Below are 19,245 nucleotides of genomic sequence, written 5' to 3'. Positions count from 1 at the left end.
GTTCTTCTATGCATAAACGTACGTTTTCAAACAAGATTTTGTGACGGCAACAGAAATCTTGAATCCAGAAATATTGGATATGATTTTAGTATCCTTTCAGACAATTTTTTCTTTACCAAATAGAGTAAGATTCTTTTTTGTTCAAGTGTACCGTTTGAAATATATTATTAAACAGAAAACGTAAGCTCAATTTAAGGAAGGTTTCGAGCACACACAAATGAATCTGATGTGCTTTCTTGCGGACAGAAAAGCTGTTTCAGGAAACAGTTTTAAGAGTTCCATAGTGTAGTGGTTATCACATCTGCTTAACACGCAGAAGATCCGTTGTTCAAAACACAGTGGAACTATGTAGTTGTCTTGTCTTTTATGCATAAATGTACGTTTTCAATCAAGATATTGAGACGGCAACGGAAATCTTGAATCCAGAAATATTGGATATGGTTTTAGTATCCTTTCAGACAATTTTTTCTTTATCAAATAGAGTAAGATTCTTGATTGTTCAAGTGTACTGTTTGAAATATATTATTAAACAGAAAACGTAAGCTCAATTTAAGCAAGATTTCGAGCACACACAAATTAATCTGATGTGCTTTCTTGCGGACAGAAAAGCTGTTTCAGAAAACATTTTTAAGAGTTCCATAGTGTAGTGGTTATCACATCTGCTTAACACGCAGAAGGTCCGTTGTTCAAAACACAGTGGAACTATGTAGTTGTCTTGTCTTTTATGCATAAATGTACGTTTTCAATCAAGATATTGTGACGGCAACAGAAATCTTGAATCCAGAAATATTGGTTATGGTTTTAGAATCCTTTCAGACAATTTTATCTCTACCAAATAGAGTAAGATTCTTGTTTGTTCAAGTGTACTTCTTGAAATTTATATTATTAAACAGAAAACGTAAGCTCAATTTAAGCAAGATTTCGAGCACACACAAATGAATCTGATGTGCTTTCTTGCGGACAGAAAAGCTGTTTCAGAAAACATTTTTAAGAGTTCCATAGTGTAGTGGTTATCACATCTGCTTAACACGCAGAAGGTCCGTTGTTCAAAACACAGTGGAACTATGTAGTTGTCTTGTCTTTTATGCATAAATGTACGTTTTAAAACAAGATATTGTGACGGCAACAGAAATCCTGAATCCAGAAATATTGGTTATAGTTTTAGAATCCTTTCATACAATATTTTCTTTACCAAATAGAGTAAGATTCTTGTTTGTTCAATTGTACTTTTTGAAATATATATTATTAAACAGAAAACGTTAGCTCAATTTAAGCAAGATTTCGAGCACACACAAATGAATCTGATGTGCTTTCTTGCGGACAGAAAAGCTGATTCAGAAATTTTTTTAAGAGTTCCATAGTGTAGTGGTTATCACGTCTGCTTCACACGCAGAAGATCCTGGGTTCAAAACCCAGTGGAATTATGTAGTTGTCTTGTCTTTTATGCATAAATGTACGTTTTCAAACAAGATATTGTGACGGCAACGGAAATCTTGAATCCAGAAATATTGGATATGATTTTAGTATCCTTTCAGACAATTTTTTCTTTAACAAATAGAGTAAGATTCTTTTTTGTTCAAGTGTACTGTTTGAAATATATTATTAAACAGAAAACGTAAGCTCAATTTAAGGAAGGTTTCGAGCACACACAAATGAATCTGATGTGCTTTCTTGCGGACAGAAAAGTTGTTTCAGGAAACAATTTTAAGAGTTCCATAGTGTAGTGGTTATCACATCTGCTTAACACGCAGAAGATCCGTTGTTCAAAACACAGTGGAACTATGTAGTTGTCTGGTCTTCTATGCATAAATATACGTTTTCAAACAAGATATTGTGACGGCAACAGAAATCTTGAATCCAGAAATATTGGTTATGGTTTTAGAATCCTTACAGACAATTTTTTCTTTACCAAATAGAGTAAGATTCTTGTTTGTTCAAGTGTACTTCTTGAAATATATATTATTAAACAGAAAACGTAAGCTCAATTTAAGCAAGATTTCGAGCACACACAAATGAATCTGATGTGCTTTCTTGCGGACAGAAATGCTTTTTCAGGAAACAATTTTAAGAGTTCCATAGTGTAGTGGTTATCACATCTGCTTCACACGCAGAAGCTCCTGGGTTCAAAACCCAGTGGAATTATGTAGTTGTCTTGTCTTTTATGCATAAATATACGTTTTCAAACAAGATATTGAGACGGCAACAGAAATCTTGAATCCAGAAATATTGGATATGGTTTTAGTATACTTTCAGACAATTTTTTCTTTATCAAATAGAGTAAGATTCTTGATTGTTCAAGTGTACTTTTTGAAATATATATTATTAAACAGAAAACGTAAGCTCAATTTAAGCAAGATTTCGAGCACACACAAATTAATCTGATGTGCTTTCTTGCGGACAGAAAAGCTGTTTCAGGAAACAATTTTAAGAGTTCCATAGTGTAGTGGTTATCACGTCTGCTTCACACGCAGATGGTCATGGGTTCAAAACCCAGTGGAACTATGTAGTTGTCTTGTCTTTTATGCATAAATGTACGTTTTCAAACAAGATATTATGACGGCAACAGAAATCTTGAATCCAGAAATATTGGTTATGGTTTTAGAATCCTTTCAGACAATTTTATCTTTACAAAATAGAGTAATATACTTGTTTGTTCAAGTTTACTTTTTGAAATACATTTTATTAAACAGAAAACGTTAGCTCAATTTAAGCATGATTTTGAGCACACATAAATTAATCAGATGTGCTTTCTTGCGGACAGAAAAGCTGTTTCAGAAAACATTTTTAAGAGTTCCATAGTGTAGTGGTTAGCTCATCTGCTTACCACGCAGAAGGTCCGTTGTTCAAAACCCATTAGAACCATGTAGTTGTCTGGTCTTTTATGCATAAATATATGTTTTCAAACAAGATATTGTGAGGGCAACGGAAATCTTGAATCCAGAAATATTGGATATGGTTTTAGTATCCTTTCAGACAATTTTTTCTTTACCAAATAGAGTAAGATTCTTGTTTGTTCAAGTGTACTTCTTGAAATATATATTATTAAACAGAAAACGTAAGCTCAATTTAAGCAAGATTTCGAGCACACACAAATGAATCTGATGTGCTTTCTTGCGGACAGAAAAGCTGATTCAGAAAACATTTTTAAGAGTTCCATAGTGTAGTGGTTATCACATCTGCTTAACACGCAGAAGGTTTTTCACAAACGTACACAGTGGAACTATGTAGTTGTCTGTTCTTCTATGCATAAACGTACGTTTTCAAACAAGATTTTGTGACGGCAACATAAATCTTGAATCCAGAAATATTGGATATGATTTTAGTATCCTTTCAGACAATTTTTTCTTTACCAAATAGAGTAAGATTCTTTTTTGTTCAAGTGTACCGTTTGAAATATATTATTAAACAGAAAACGTAAGCTCAATTTAAGGAAGGTTTCGAGCACACACAAATGAATCTGATGTGCTTTCTTGCGGACAGAAAAGCTGTTTCAGGAAACAGTTTTAAGAGTTCCATAGTGTAGTGGTTATCACATCTGCTTAACACGCAGAAGATCCGTTGTTCAAAACACAGTGGAACTATGTAGTTGTCTTGTCTTTTATGCATAAATGTACGTTTTCAATCAAGATATTGAGACGGCAACGGAAATCTTGAATCCAGAAATATTGGATATGGTTTTAGTATCCTTTCAGACAATTTTTTCTTTATCAAATAGAGTAAGATTCTTGATTGTTCAAGTGTACTGTTTGAAATATATTATTAAACAGAAAACGTAAGCTCAATTTAAGCAAGGTTTCGAGCACACACATATTAATCTGATGTGCTTTCTTGCGGACAGAAAAGCTGTTTCAGGAAACAATTTTAAGAGTTCCATAGTGTAGTGGTTATCACGTCTGCTTCACACGCAGAAGGTCCGTTGTTCAAAACACAGTGGAACTATGTAGTTGTCTATTCTTTTATGCATAAATGTACGTTTTCAATCAAGATATTGTGACGGCAACAGAAATCTTGAATCCAGAAATATTGGTTATGGTTTTAGAATCCTTTCAGACAATTTTATCTTTACCAAATAGAGTAATATTCTTGTTTGTTCAAGTTTACTTTTTGAAATATATTTTATTAAACAGAAAACGTTAGCTCAATTTAAGCATGATTTTGAGCACACACTAATTAATCTGATGTGCTTTCTTGCGGACAGAAAAGCTGTTTCAGAAAACATTTTTAAGAGTTCCATAGTGTAGTGGTTATCACATCTGCTTAACACGCAGAAGGTCCGTTGTTCAAAACCCATTAGAACCATGTAGTTGTCTGGTTTTTATGCATAAATATATGTTTTCAAACAAGATATTGTGAGGGCAACGGAAATCTTGAATCCAGAAATATTGGATATGGTTTTAGTATCCTTTCAGACAATTTTTTCTTTCCAAATAGAGTAAGATTCTTATTTGTTCAAGTGTACTTCTTGAAATATATATTATTAAATAGAAAACGTAAGCTCAATTTTAGCAAGATTTCGAGCACACACAAATTAATCTGATGTGCTTTCTTGCGGACAAAAAAGCTGATTCAGAAAACATTTTTAAGAGTTCCATAGTGTAGTGGTTATCACATCTGCTTAACACGCAGAAGGTCCGTTGTTCAAAACACAGTGGAACTATGTAGTTGTCTGTTCTTCTATGCATAAACGTACGTTTTCAAACAAGATTTTGTGACGGCAACAGAAATCTTGAATCCAGAAATATTGGATATGATTTTAGTATCCTTTCAGACAATTTTTTCTTTACCAAATAGAGTAAGATTCTTTTTTGTTCAAGTGTACCGTTTGAAATATATTATTAAACAGAAAACGTAAGCTCAATTTAAGGAAGGTTTCGAGCACACACAAATGAATCTGATGTGCTTTCTTGCGGACAGAAAAGCTGTTTCAGGAAACAGTTTTAAGAGTTCCATAGTGTAGTGGTTATCACATCTGCTTAACACGCAGAAGATCCGTTGTTCAAAACACAGTGGAACTATGTAGTTGTCTGGTCTTCTATGCATAAATATACGTTTTCAAACAAGATATTGTGACGGCAACAGAAATCTTGAATCCAGAAATATTGGTTATGGTTTTAGAATCCTTACAGACAATTTTATCTTTACCAAATAGAGTAATATTCTTGTTTGTTCAAGTTTACTTTTTGAAATATATTTTATTAAACAGAAAACGTTAGCTCAATTTAAGCATGATTTTGATCACACACAAATGAATCTGATGTGCTTTCTTGCGGACAGAAAAGCTGTTTCAGGAAACATTTTTAAGAGTTGCATAGTGTAGTGGTTATCACGTCTGCTTCACACGCAGAAGCTCCTGGGTTCAAAACCCAGTGGAATTATGTAGTTGTCTTGTCTTTTATGCATAAATATACGTTTTCAAACAAGATATTGTGACGGCAACAGAAATCCTGAATCCAGAAATATTGGTTATAGTTTTAGAATCCTTTCATACAATATTTTCTTTACCAAATAGAGTAAGATTCTTGTTTGTTCAATTGTACTTTTTGAAATATATATTATTAAACAGAAAACGTAAGCTCAATTTAAGCAAGATTTCAAGCACACACAAATTAATCTGATGTGCTTTCTTGCGGACAGAAAAGCTGTTTCAGGAAACATTTTTAAGAGTTCCATAGTGTAGTGGTTAGCTCATCTGCTTCACACGCAGATGGTCCTGGGTTCAAAACCCAGTGGAACTATGTAGTTGTCTTGTCTTTTATGCATAAATGTACGTTTTCCAACAAGATATTATGACGGCAACAGAAATCTTGAATCCAGAAATATTGGTTATGGTTTTAGAATCCTTTCAGACAATTTTATCTTTACCAAATAGAGTAATATACTTGTTTGTTCAAGTTTACTTTTTGAAATATATTTTATTAAACAGAAAACGTTAGCTCAATTTAAGCATGATTTTGAGCACACATAAATTAATCTGATGTGCTTTGTTGCGGACAGAAAAGCTGTTTCAGAAAACATGTTTAAGAGTTCCATAGTGTAGTGGTTAGCTTATCTGCTTACCACGCAGAAGGTCCGTTGTTCAAAACCCATTAGAACCATGTAGTTGTCTGGTCTTTTATGCATAAATATATGTTTTCAAACAAGATATTGTGAGGGCAACGGAAATCTTGAATCCAGAAATATTGGATATGGTTTTAGTATCCTTTCAGACAATTTTTTCTTTACCAAATAGAGTAAGATTCTTGTTTGTTCAAGTGTACTTCTTGAAATATATATTATTAAACAGAAAACGTAAGCTCAATTTAAGCAAGATTTCGAGCACACACAAATGAATCTGATGTGCTTTCTTGCGGACAGAAAAGCTGTTTCAGGAAACAATTTTAAGAGTTCCATAGTGTAGTGGTTATCACATCTGCTTAACACGCAGAAGGTCCGTTGTTCAAAACACACTAGAACTATGTAGTTGTCTGGTCTTTTATGCATAAATGAACGTTTTCGAAAACAAGATATTGTGACGGCAACGGAAATCTTGAATCCAGAAATATTGGTTATGGTTTTAGTATCCTTTCAGACAATTTTTTCTTTACCAAAAATAGTGAGATTCTTGTTTGTTCAAGTGTACTTTTTGAAATATATATTATTAAACAGAAAACGTAAGCTCAATTTAAGCATGATTTTGAGCACACACAAATGAATCTGATGTGCTTTCTTGCGGATAGAAAAGCTGTTTCAGGAAACATTTTTAAGAGTTCCATAGTGTAGTGGTTAGCTCATCTGCTTCACACGCAGATGGTCCTGGGTTCAAAACTCAGTGGAACTATGTAGTTGTCTTGTCTTTTATGCATAAATGTACGTTTTCAATCAAGATATTGAGACGGCAACGGAAATCTTGAATCCAGAAATATTGGATATGGTTTTAGTATCCTTTCAGACAATTTTTTCTTTATCAAATAGAGTAAGATTCTTGATTGTTCAAGTGTACTGTTTGAAATATATTATTAAACAGAAAACGTAAGCTCAATTTAAGCAAGGTTTCGAGCACACACAAATTAATCTGATGTGCTTTCTTGCGGACAGAAAAGCTGTTTCAGGAAACAATTTTAAGAGTTCCATAGTGTAGTGGTTATCACGTCTGCTTCACACGCAGAAGGTCCATTGTTCAAAACACAGTGGAACTATGTAGTTGTCTATTCTTTTATGCATAAATGTACGTTTTCAATCAAGATATTGTGACGGCAACAGAAATCTTGAATCCAGAAATATTGGTTATGGTTTTAGAATCCTTTCAGACAATTTTATCTTTACCAAATAGAGTAAGATTCTTGTTTGTTCAAGTGTACTTCTTGAAATTTATATTATTAAACAGAAAACGTAAGCTCAATTTAAGCAAGATTTCGAGCACACACAAATGAATCTGATGTGCTTTCTTGCGGCCAGAAAAGCTGTTTCAGAAAACATTTTTAAGAGTTCCATAGTGTAGTGGTTATCACATCTGTTTAACACGCAGAAGGTCCGTTGTTCAAAACACAGTGGAACTATGTAGTTGTCTTGTCTTTTATGCATAAATGTACGTTTTCAAACAAGATATTGTGACGGCAACAGAAATCCTGAATCCAGAAATATTGGTTATAGTTTTAGAATCCTTTCATACAATATTTTCTTTACCAAATAGAGTAAGATTCTTGTTTGTTCAATTGTACTTTTTGAAATATATATTATTAAACAGAAAACGTTAGCTCAATTTAAGCAAGATTTCGAGCACACACAAATGAATCTGATGTGCTTTCTTGCGGACAGAAAAGCTGATTCAGAAACAATTTTTAAGAGTTCCATAGTGTAGTGGTTATCACGTCTGCTTCACACGCAGAAGGTCCTGGGTTCAAAACCCAGTGGAATTATGTAGTTGTCTTGTCTTTTATGCATAAATGTACGTTTTCAAACAAGATATTGTGACGGCAACGGAAATCTTGAATCCAGAAATATTGGATATGATTTTAGTATCCTTTCAGACAATTTTTTCTTTAACAAATAGAGTAAGATTCTTTTTTGTTCAAGTGTACTGTTTGAAATATATTATTAAACAGAAAACGTAAGCTCAATTTAAGGAAGGTTTCGAGCACACACAAATGAATCTGATGTGCTTTCTTGCGGACAGAAAAGCTGTTTCAGGAAACAATTTTAAGAGTTCCATAGTGTAGTGGTTATCACATCTGCTTAACACGCAGAAGATCCGTTGTTCAAAACACAGTGGAACTATGTAGTTGTCTGGTCTTCTATGCATAAATATACGTTTTCAAACAAAATATTGTGACGGCAACAGAAATCTTGAATCCAGAAATATTGGTTATGGTTTTAGAATCCTTACAGACAATTTTATCTTTACCAAATAGAGTAATATTCTTGTTTGTTCAAGTTTACTTTTTGAAATATATTTTATTAAACAGAAAACGTTAGCTCAATTTAAGCATGATTTTGAGCACACACAAATTAATCTGATGTGCTTTCTTGCGGACAGAAAAGCTGTTTCAGAAAACATTTTTAAGAGTTCCATAGTGTAGTGGTTATCACATCTGCTTAACACGCAGAAGGTCCGTTGTTCAAAACCCATTAGAACCATGTAGTTGTCTGGTTTTTATGCATAAATATATGTTTTCAAACAAGATATTGTGAGGGCAACGGAAATCTTGAATCCAGAAATATTGGATATGGTTTTAGTATCCTTTCAGACAATTTTTTCTTTACCAAATAGAGTAAGATTCTTATTTGTTCAAGTGTACTTCTTGAAATATATATTATTAAATAGAAAACGTAAGCTCAATTTAAGCAAGATTTCGAGCACACACAAATTAATCTGATGTGCTTTCTTGCGGACAAAAAAGCTGATTCAGAAAACATTTTTAAGAGTTCCATAGTGTAGTGGTTATCACATCTGCTTAACACGCAGAAGATCCGTTGTTCAAAACACAGTGGAACTATGTAGTTGTCTGGTCTTCTATGCATAAATATACGTTTTCAAACAAGATATTGTGACGGCAACAGAAATCTTGAATCCAGAAATATTGGTTATGGTTTTAGAATCCTTACAGACAATTTTATCTTTACCAAATAGAGTAATATTCTTGTTTGTTCAAGTTTACTTTTTGAAATATATTTTATTAAACAGAAAACGTTAGCTCAATTTAAGCATGATTTTGATCACACACAAATGAATCTGATGTGCTTTCTTGCGGACAGAAAAGCTGTTTCAGGAAACATTTTTAAGAGTTGCATAGTGTAGTGGTTATCACGTCTGCTTCACACGCAGAAGCTCCTGGGTTCAAAACCCAGTGGAATTATGTAGTTGTCTTGTCTTTTATGCATAAATATACGTTTTCAAACAAGATATTGTGACGGCAACAGAAATCCTGAATCCAGAAATATTGGTTATAGTTTTAGAATCCTTTCATACAATATTTTCTTTACCAAATAGAGTAAGATTCTTGTTTGTTCAATTGTACTTTTTGAAATATATATTATTAAACAGAAAACGTAAGCTCAATTTAAGCAAGATTTCAAGCACACACAAATTAATCTGATGTGCTTTCTTGCGGACAGAAAAGCTGTTTCAGGAAACATTTTTAAGAGTTCCATAGTGTAGTGGTTAGCTCATCTGCTTCACACGCAGATGGTCCTGGGTTCAAAACCCAGTGGAACTATGTAGTTGTCTTGTCTTTTATGCATAAATGTACGTTTTCCAACAAGATATTATTACGGCAACAGAAATCTTGAATCCAGAAATATTGGTTATGATTTTAGAATCCTTTCAGACAATTTTATCTTTACCAAATAGAGTAATATACTTGTTTGTTCAAGTTTACTTTTTGAAATATATTTTATTAAACAGAAAACGTTAGCTCAATTTAAGCATGATTTTGAGCACACATAAATTAATCTGATGTGCTTTGTTGCGGACAGAAAAGCTGTTTCAGAAAACATGTTTAAGAGTTCCATAGTGTAGTGGTTAGCTCATCTGCTTACCACGCAGAAGGTCCGTTGTTCAAAACCCATTAGAACCATGTAGTTGTCTGGTCTTTTATGCATAAATATATGTTTTCAAACAAGATATTGTGAGGGCAACGGAAATCTTGAATCCAGAAATATTGGATATGGTTTTAGTATCCTTTCAGACAATTTTTTCTTTACCAAATAGAGTAAGATTCTTTTTTGTTCAAGTGTACCGTTTGAAATATATTATTAAACAGAAAACGTAAGCTCAATTTAAGGAAGGTTTCGAGCACACACAAATGAATCTGATGTGCTTTCTTGCGGACAGAAAACTGTTTCAGGAAACAATTTTAAGAGTTCCATAGTGTAGTGGTTATCACATCTGCTTAACACGCAGAAGATCCGTTGTTCAAAACACAGTGGAACTATGTAGTTGTCTGGTCTTCTATGCATAAATATACGTTTTCAAACAAGATATTGTGACGGCAACAGAAATCTTGAATCCAGAAATATTGGTTATGGTTTTAGAATCCTTACAGACAATTTTATCTTTACCAAATAGAGTAATATTCTTGTTTGTTCAAGTTTACTTTTTGAAATATATTTTATTAAACAGAAAACGTTAGCTCAATTTAAGCATGATTTTGATCACACACAAATGAATCTGATGTGCTTTCTTGCGGACAGAAAAGCTGTTTCAGGAAACATTTTTAAGAGTTGCATAGTGTAGTGGTTATCACGTCTGCTTCACACGCAGAAGCTCCTGGGTTCAAAACCCAGTGGAATTATGTAGTTGTCTTGTCTTTTATGCATAAATATACGTTTTCAAACAAGATATTGTGACGGCAACAGAAATCCTGAATCCAGAAATATTGGTTATAGTTTTAGAATCCTTTCATACAATATTTTCTTTACCAAATAGAGTAAGATTCTTGTTTGTTCAATTGTACTTTTTGAAATATATATTATTAAACAGAAAACGTAAGCTCAATTTAAGCAAGATTTCAAGCACACACAAATTAATCTGATGTGCTTTCTTGCGGACAGAAAAGCTGTTTCAGGAAACATTTTTAAGAGTTCCATAGTGTAGTGGTTAGCTCATCTGCTTCACACGCAGATGGTCCTGGGTTCAAAACCCAGTGGAACTATGTAGTTGTCTTGTCTTTTATGCATAAATGTACGTTTTCCAACAAGATATTATTACGGCAACAGAAATCTTGAATCCAGAAATATTGGTTATGGTTTTAGAATCCTTTCAGACAATTTTATCTTTACCAAATAGAGTAATATACTTGTTTGTTCAAGTTTACTTTTTGAAATATATTTTATTAAACAGAAAACGTTAGCTCAATTTAAGCATGATTTTGAGCACACATAAATTAATCTGATGTGCTTTGTTGCGGACAGAAAAGCTGTTTCAGAAAACATGTTTAAGAGTTCCATAGTGTAGTGGTTAGCTCATCTGCTTACCACGCAGAAGGTCCGTTGTTCAAAACCCATTAGAACCATGTAGTTGTCTGGTCTTTTATGCATAAATATATGTTTTCAAACAAGATATTGTGAGGGCAACGGAAATCTTGAATCCAGAAATATTGGATATGGTTTTAGTATCCTTTCAGACAATTTTTTCTTTACCAAATAGAGTAAGATTCTTGTTTGTTCAAGTGTACTTCTTGAAATATATATTATTAAACAGAAAACGTAAGCTCAATTTAAGCAAGATTTCGAGCACACACAAATGAATCTGATGTGCTTTCTTGCGGACAGAAAAGCTGTTTCAGGAAACAATTTTAAGAGTTCCATAGTGTAGTGGTTATCACATCTGCTTAACACGCAGAAGGTCCGTTGTTCAAAACACACTAGAACTATGTAGTTGTCTGGTCTTTTATGCATAAATGAACGTTTTCGAAAACAAGATATTGTGACGGCAACGGAAATCTTGAATCCAGAAATATTGGTTATGGTTTTAGTATCCTTTCAGACAATTTTTTCTTTACCAAAAATAGTGAGATTCTTGTTTGTTCAAGTGTACTTTTTGAAATATATATTATTAAACAGAAAACGTAAGCTCAATTTAAGCATGATTTTGAGCACACACAAATGAATCTGATGTGCTTTCTTGCGGACAGAAAAGCTGTTTCAGGAAACATTTTTAAGAGTTCCATAGTGTAGTGGTTAGCTCATCTGCTTCACACGCAGATGGTCCTGGGTTCAAAACTCAGTGGAACTATGTAGTTGTCTTGTCTTTTATGCATAAATGTACGTTTTCAATCAAGATATTGAGACGGCAACGGAAATCTTGAATCCAGAAATATTGGATATGGTTTTAGTATCCTTTCAGACAATTTTTTCTTTATCAAATAGAGTAAGATTCTTGATTGTTCAAGTGTACTGTTTGAAATATATTATTAAACAGAAAACGTAAGCTCAATTTAAGCAAGGTTTCGAGCACACACAAATTAATCTGATGTGCTTTCTTGCGGACAGAAAAGCTGTTTCAGGAAACAATTTTAAGAGTTCCATAGTGTAGTGGTTATCACGTCTGCTTCACACGCAGAAGGTCCATTGTTCAAAACACAGTGGAACTATGTAGTTGTCTATTCTTTTATGCATAAATGTACGTTTTCAATCAAGATATTGTGACGGCAACAGAAATCTTGAATCCAGAAATATTGGTTATGGTTTTAGAATCCTTTCAGACAATTTTATCTTTACCAAATAGAGTAAGATTCTTGTTTGTTCAAGTGTACTTCTTGAAATTTATATTATTAAACAGAAAACGTAAGCTCAATTTAAGCAAGATTTCGAGCACACACAAATGAATCTGATGTGCTTTCTTGCGGCCAGAAAAGCTGTTTCAGAAAACATTTTTAAGAGTTCCATAGTGTAGTGGTTATCACATCTGTTTAACACGCAGAAGGTCCGTTGTTCAAAACACAGTGGAACTATGTAGTTGTCTTGTCTTTTATGCATAAATGTACGTTTTCAAACAAGATATTGTGACGGCAACAGAAATCCTGAATCCAGAAATATTGGTTATAGTTTTAGAATCCTTTCATACAATATTTTCTTTACCAAATAGAGTAAGATTCTTGTTTGTTCAATTGTACTTTTTGAAATATATATTATTAAACAGAAAACGTTAGCTCAATTTAAGCAAGATTTCGAGCACACACAAATGAATCTGATGTGCTTTCTTGCGGACAGAAAAGCTGATTCAGAAACAATTTTTAAGAGTTCCATAGTGTAGTGGTTATCACGTCTGCTTCACACGCAGAAGGTCCTGGGTTCAAAACCCAGTGGAATTATGTAGTTGTCTTGTCTTTTATGCATAAATGTACGTTTTCAAACAAGATATTGTGACGGCAACGGAAATCTTGAATCCAGAAATATTGGATATGATTTTAGTATCCTTTCAGACAATTTTTTCTTTAACAAATAGAGTAAGATTCTTTTTTGTTCAAGTGTACTGTTTGAAATATATTATTAAACAGAAAACGTAAGCTCAATTTAAGGAAGGTTTCGAGCACACACAAATGAATCTGATGTGCTTTCTTGCGGACAGAAAAGCTGTTTCAGGAAACAATTTTAAGAGTTCCATAGTGTAGTGGTTATCACATCTGCTTAACACGCAGAAGATCCGTTGTTCAAAACACAGTGGAACTATGTAGTTGTCTGGTCTTCTATGCATAAATATACGTTTTCAAACAAAATATTGTGACGGCAACAGAAATCTTGAATCCAGAAATATTGGTTATGGTTTTAGAATCCTTACAGACAATTTTATCTTTACCAAATAGAGTAATATTCTTGTTTGTTCAAGTTTACTTTTTGAAATATATTTTATTAAACAGAAAACGTTAGCTCAATTTAAGCATGATTTTGATCACACACAAATGAATCTGATGTGCTTTCTTGCGGACAGAAAAGCTGTTTCAGAAAACATTTTTAAGAGTTGCATAGTGTAGTGGTTATCAAGTCTGCTTCACACGCAGAAGCTCCCTGGTTCAAAACCCAGTGGAATTATGTAGTTGTCTTGTCTTTTATGCATAAATATATGTTTTCAAACAAGATATTGAGACGGCAACGGAAATCTTGAATCCAGAAATATTGGATATGGTTTTAGTATCCTTTCAGACAATTTTTTCTTTATCAAATAGAGTAAGATTCTTGATTGTTCAAGTTTACTTTTTGAAATATATTTTATTAAACAGAAAACGTTAGCTCAATTTAAGCATGATTTTGAGCACACACAAATGAATCTGATGTGCTTTCTTGCGGACAGAAAAGCTGTTTCAGGAAAACATTTTTAAGAGTTCCATAGTGTAGTGGTTAGCTCATCTGCTTACCACGCAGAAGGTCCGTTGTTCAAAACCCATTAGAACCATGTAGTTGTCTGGTCTTTTATGCATAAATATATGTTTTCAAACAAGATATTGTGAGGGCAACGGAAATCTTGAATCCAGAAATATTGGATATGGTTTTAGTATCCTTTCAGACAATTTTTTCTTTACCAAATAGAGTAAGATTCTTGTTTGTTCAAGTGTACTTCTTGAAATATATATTATTAAACAGAAAACGTAAGCTCAATTTAAGCAAGATTTCGAGCACACACAAATGAATCTGAAGTGCTTTCTTGCGGACAGAAAAGCTGATTCAGAAAACATTTTTAAGAGTTCCATAGTGTAGTGGTTATCACATCTGCTTCACACGCAGAAGCTCCTGGGTTCAAAACCCAGTGGAATTATGTAGTTGTCTTGTCTTTTATGCATAAATATATGTTTTCAAACAAGATATTGAGACGGCAACGGAAATCTTGAATCCAGAAATATTGGATATGGTTTTAGTATCCTTTCAGACAATTTTTTCTTTATCAAATAGAGTAAGATTCTTGATTGTTCAAGTGTACTGTTTGAAATATATTATTAAACAGAAAACGTAAGCTCAATTTAAGCAAGGTTTCGAGCACACACATATTAATCTGATGTGCTTTCTTGCGGACAGAAAATCTGTTTCAGGAAACAATTTTAAGAGTTCCATAGTGTAGTGGTTATCACGTCTGCTTCACACGCAGAAGGTCCGTTGTTCAAAACACAGTGGAACTATGTAGTTGTCTATTCTTTTATGCATAAATGTACGTTTTCAATCAAGATATTGTGACGGCAACAGAAATCTTGAATCCAGAAATATTGGTTATGGTTTTAGAATCCTTTCAGACAATTTTATCTTTACCAAATAGAGTAATATTCTTGTTTGTTCAAGTTTACTTTTTGAAATATATTTTATTAAACAGAAAACGTTAGCTCAATTTAAGCATGATTTTGAGCACACACAAATAAATCTGATGTGCTTTCTTGCGGACAGAAAAGCTGTTTCAGGAAACAATTTTAAGAGTTCCATAGTGTAGTGGTTATCACGTCTGCTTCACACGCAGAAGCTCCTGTGTTCAAAACCCAGTGGAATTATGTAGTTGTCTTGTCTTTTATGCATAAATATACGTTTTCTAACAAGATATTGAGACGGCAACGGAAATCTTGAATCCAGAAATATTGGATATGGTTTTAGTATCCTTTCAGACAATTTTTTCTTTATCAAATAGAGTAAGATTCTTGATTGTTCAAGTGTACTGTTTGAAATATATTATTAAACAGAAAACGTAAGCTCAATTTAAGCAAGATTTCGAGCACACACAAATGAATCTGATGTGCTTTCTTGCGGACAGAAAAGCTGATTCAGAAAACATTTTTAAGAGTTCCATAGTGTAGTGGTTATCACGTCTGCTTCACACGCAGAAGGTCCTGGGTTCAAAACCCACTTGAATTATGTAGTTGTCTTGTCTTTTATGCATAAATGTACGTTTTCAAACAAGATATTGTGACGGCAACGGAAATCTTGAATCCAGAAATATTGGATATGATTTTAGTATCCTTTCAGATAATTTTTTCTTTACCAAATAGAGTAAGATTCTTTTTTGTTCAAGTGTACTGTTTGAAATATATTATTAAACAGAAAACGTAAGCTCAATTTAAGGAAGGTTTCGAGCACACACAAATGAATCTGATGTGCTTTCTTGCGGACAGAAAAGCTGTTTCAGGAAACATTTTTAAGAGTTGCATAGTGTAGTGGTTATCACGTCTGCTTCACACGCAGATGGTCCTGGGTTCAAAACCCAGTGGAACTATGTAGTTGTCTTGTCTTTTATGCATAAATGTACGTTTTCAAACAAGATATTATGACGGCAACAGAAATCTTGAATCCAGAAATATTGGTTATGGTTTTAGAATCCTTACAGACAATTTTATATTTACCAAATAGAGTAAGATTCTTGTTTGTTCAAGTGTACTTCTTGAAATATATATTATTAAACAGAAAATGTAAGCTCAATTTAAGCAAGATTTCGAGCACACACAAATGAATCTGATGTGCTTTCTTGCGGACAGAAATGCTGTTTCAGGAAACAATTTTAAGAGTTCCATAGTGTAGTGGTTATCACATCTGCTTCACACGCAGAAGCTCCTGGGTTCAAAACCCAGTGGAATTATGTAGTTGTCTTGTCTTTTATGCATAAATATACGTTTTCAAACAAGATATTGAGACGGCAACGGAAATCTTGAATCCAGAAATATTGGATATGGTTTTAGTATCCTTTCAGACAATTTTTTCTTTATCAAATAGAGTAAGATTCTTGATTGTTCAAGTGTACTGTTTGAAATATATTATTAAACAGAAAACGTAAGCTCAATTTAAGCAAGGTTTCGAGCACACACAAATTAATCTGATGTGCTTTTTTGCGGACAGAAAAGCTGTTTCAGGAAACAATTTTAAGAGTTCCATAGTGTAGTGGTTATCACGTCTGCTTCACACGCAGAAGGTCCGTTGTTCAAAACACAGTGGAACTATGTAGTTGTCTATTCTTTTATGCATAAATGTACGTTTTCAATCAAGATATTGTGACGGCAACAGAAATCTTGAATCCAGAAATATTGGTTATGGTTTTAGAATCCTTTCAGACAATTTTATCTTTACCAAATAGAGTAAGATTCTTGTTTGTTCAAGTTTACTTTTTGAAATATTTTTTATTAAACAGAAAACGTTAGCTCAATTTAAGCATGATTTTGATCACACACAAATGAATCTGATGTGCTTTCTTGCGGACAGAAAAGCTGTTTCAGGAAACATTTTTAAGAGTTCCATAGTGTAGTGGTTCGCTCATCTGCTTACCACGCAGAAGTTCCTGGGTTCAAAACCCAGTGGAACCATGTAGTTGTCTGGTCTTTTATGCATAAATATACGTTTTCAAACAAGATATTGTGAGGGCAACGGAAATCTTGAATCCAGAAATATTGGATATGGTTTTAGTATCCTTTCAGACAATTTTTTCTTTACCAAATAGAGTAAGATTCTTGTTTGTTCAAGTGTACTTCTTGAAATATATATTATTAAACAGAAAACGTAAGCTCAATTTAAGCAAGATTTCGAGCACACACAAATGAATCTGATGTGCTTTCTTGCGGACAGAAATGCTGTTTCAGGAAACAATTTTAAGAGTTCCATAGTGTAGTGGTTATCACATCTGCTTCACACGCAGAAGCTCCTGGGTTCAAAACCCAGTGGAATTATGTAGTTGTCTTGTCTTTTATGCATAAATATACGTTTTCAAACAAGATATTGAGACGGCAACGGAAATCTTGAATCCAGAAATATTGGATATGGTTTTAGTATCCTTTCAGACAATTTTTTCTTTATCAAATAGAGTAAGATTCTTGATTGTTCAAGTGTACTGTTTGAAATATATTATTAAACAGAAAACGTAAGCTCAATTTAAGCAAGGTTTCGAGCACACACAAATTAATCTGATGTGCTTTCTTGCTGACAGAAAAGCTGTTTCAGGAAACAATTTTAAGAGTTCCATAGTGTAGTGGTTATCACGTCTGCTTCACACGCAGAAGGTCCGTTGTTCAAAACACAGTGGAACTATGTAGTTGTCTATTCTTTTATGCATAAATGTACGTTTTCAATCAAGATATTGTGACGGCAACAGAAATCTTGAATCCAGAAATATTGGTTATGGTTTTAGAATCCTTTCAGACAATTTTATCTTTACCAAATAGAGTAATATTCTTGTTTGTTCAAGTTTACTTTTTGAAATATATTTTATTAAACAGAAAACGTTAGCTCAATTTAAGCATGATTTTGATCACACACAAATGAATCTGATGTGCTTTCTTGCGGACAGAAAAGCTGTTTCAGGAAACATTTTTAAGAGTTGCATAGTGTAGTGGTTATCACGTCTGCTTCACACGCAGAAGCTCCTGGGTTCAAAACCCAGTGGAATTATGTAGTTGTCTTGTCTTTTATGCATAAATATACGTTTTCAAACAAGATATTGAGACGGCAACGGAAATCTTGAATCCAGAAATATTGGATATGGTTTTAGTATCCTTTCAGACAATTTTTTCTTTATCAAATAGAGTAAGATTCTTGTTTGTTCAAGTGTACTTCTTGAAATTTATATTATTAAACAGAAAACGTAAGCTCTATTTAAGCAAGATTTCGAGCACACACAAATGAATCTGATGTGCTTTCTTGCGGACAGAAAAGCTGATTCAGAAAACATTTTTAAGAGTTCCATAGTGTAGTGGTTATCACATCTGCTTAACACGCAGAAGGTCCGTTGTTCAAAACACAGTGGAACTATGTAGTTGTCTAGCGGCCCCCCCTAGCCATAGGCGGGGGGGCTTCATGACCGGGGGGGTCCGGCCTTCCCCTCGCTGGCCCGCCCCCACATCTCCCTCCCCAGCACAGGGGAGGAGTTCCCGGAAGGCCTACTTAAGGCCAGGCTGGCGGGCAGCATGTCCTCTTTTGCTGCCCGCCAGACGATTTGGACGTCCCTCTTCTCCCTGCTGGTTAAATTAAGGTAAGGCCCCGAAAGGGGGGGTCAATCCTGGGCACCCCCCCCTCCTGTATAGCCGCGATTTTTGAATCGGCGGTGAGGGGGGAGGCGGGATGCAGGGAGGAGAGGGACCCCTTAGTGTAGCGGCCCGTCCTCATCCTCCATCTGCGGCGCGCAGCATGGAGCTGGGGGGGTCGGATTTAGGCCTGTGCCGCGGCAGCTGCAGGCGGGGAGTGGTGGTCTCGGGACAGAGGGGGTCTGACGGGCAGAAGGGGCCTGACGGGGTTTTTCCCGCTTCTTTCCCTGGGGGTGGGGGCTACCTGCTCCCGCAGCGTTGTGCGGCGGGTGCTTCCTCCATCTGCATAGCCCCG

At 34.2% G+C, this 19,245-nt stretch overlaps 2 non-coding genes across 2 annotated transcripts; both read left to right on the top strand.

Annotated features, from left to right (window-relative positions):
* The first annotated feature begins 7,822 nt into the window (after window positions 1–7,822).
* Window positions 7,823–7,895, top strand: TRNAV-CAC (transfer RNA valine (anticodon CAC)). The gene has a single exon. It is a non-coding gene; the product is annotated as a tRNA-Val (tRNA).
* A 5,321-nt stretch (window positions 7,896–13,216) lies between these two features.
* Window positions 13,217–13,289, top strand: TRNAV-CAC (transfer RNA valine (anticodon CAC)). The gene has a single exon. It is a non-coding gene; the product is annotated as a tRNA-Val (tRNA).
* The last annotated feature ends 5,956 nt before the right edge of the window (window positions 13,290–19,245 follow it).

This window comes from Ascaphus truei, chromosome 18 (assembly GCF_040206685.1).
Source record: "Ascaphus truei isolate aAscTru1 chromosome 18, aAscTru1.hap1, whole genome shotgun sequence".
NCBI classification, from domain to species: Eukaryota; Metazoa; Chordata; class Amphibia; order Anura; family Ascaphidae; genus Ascaphus; species Ascaphus truei.
This window is presented reverse-complemented; position numbering and strand designations above follow the sequence as displayed.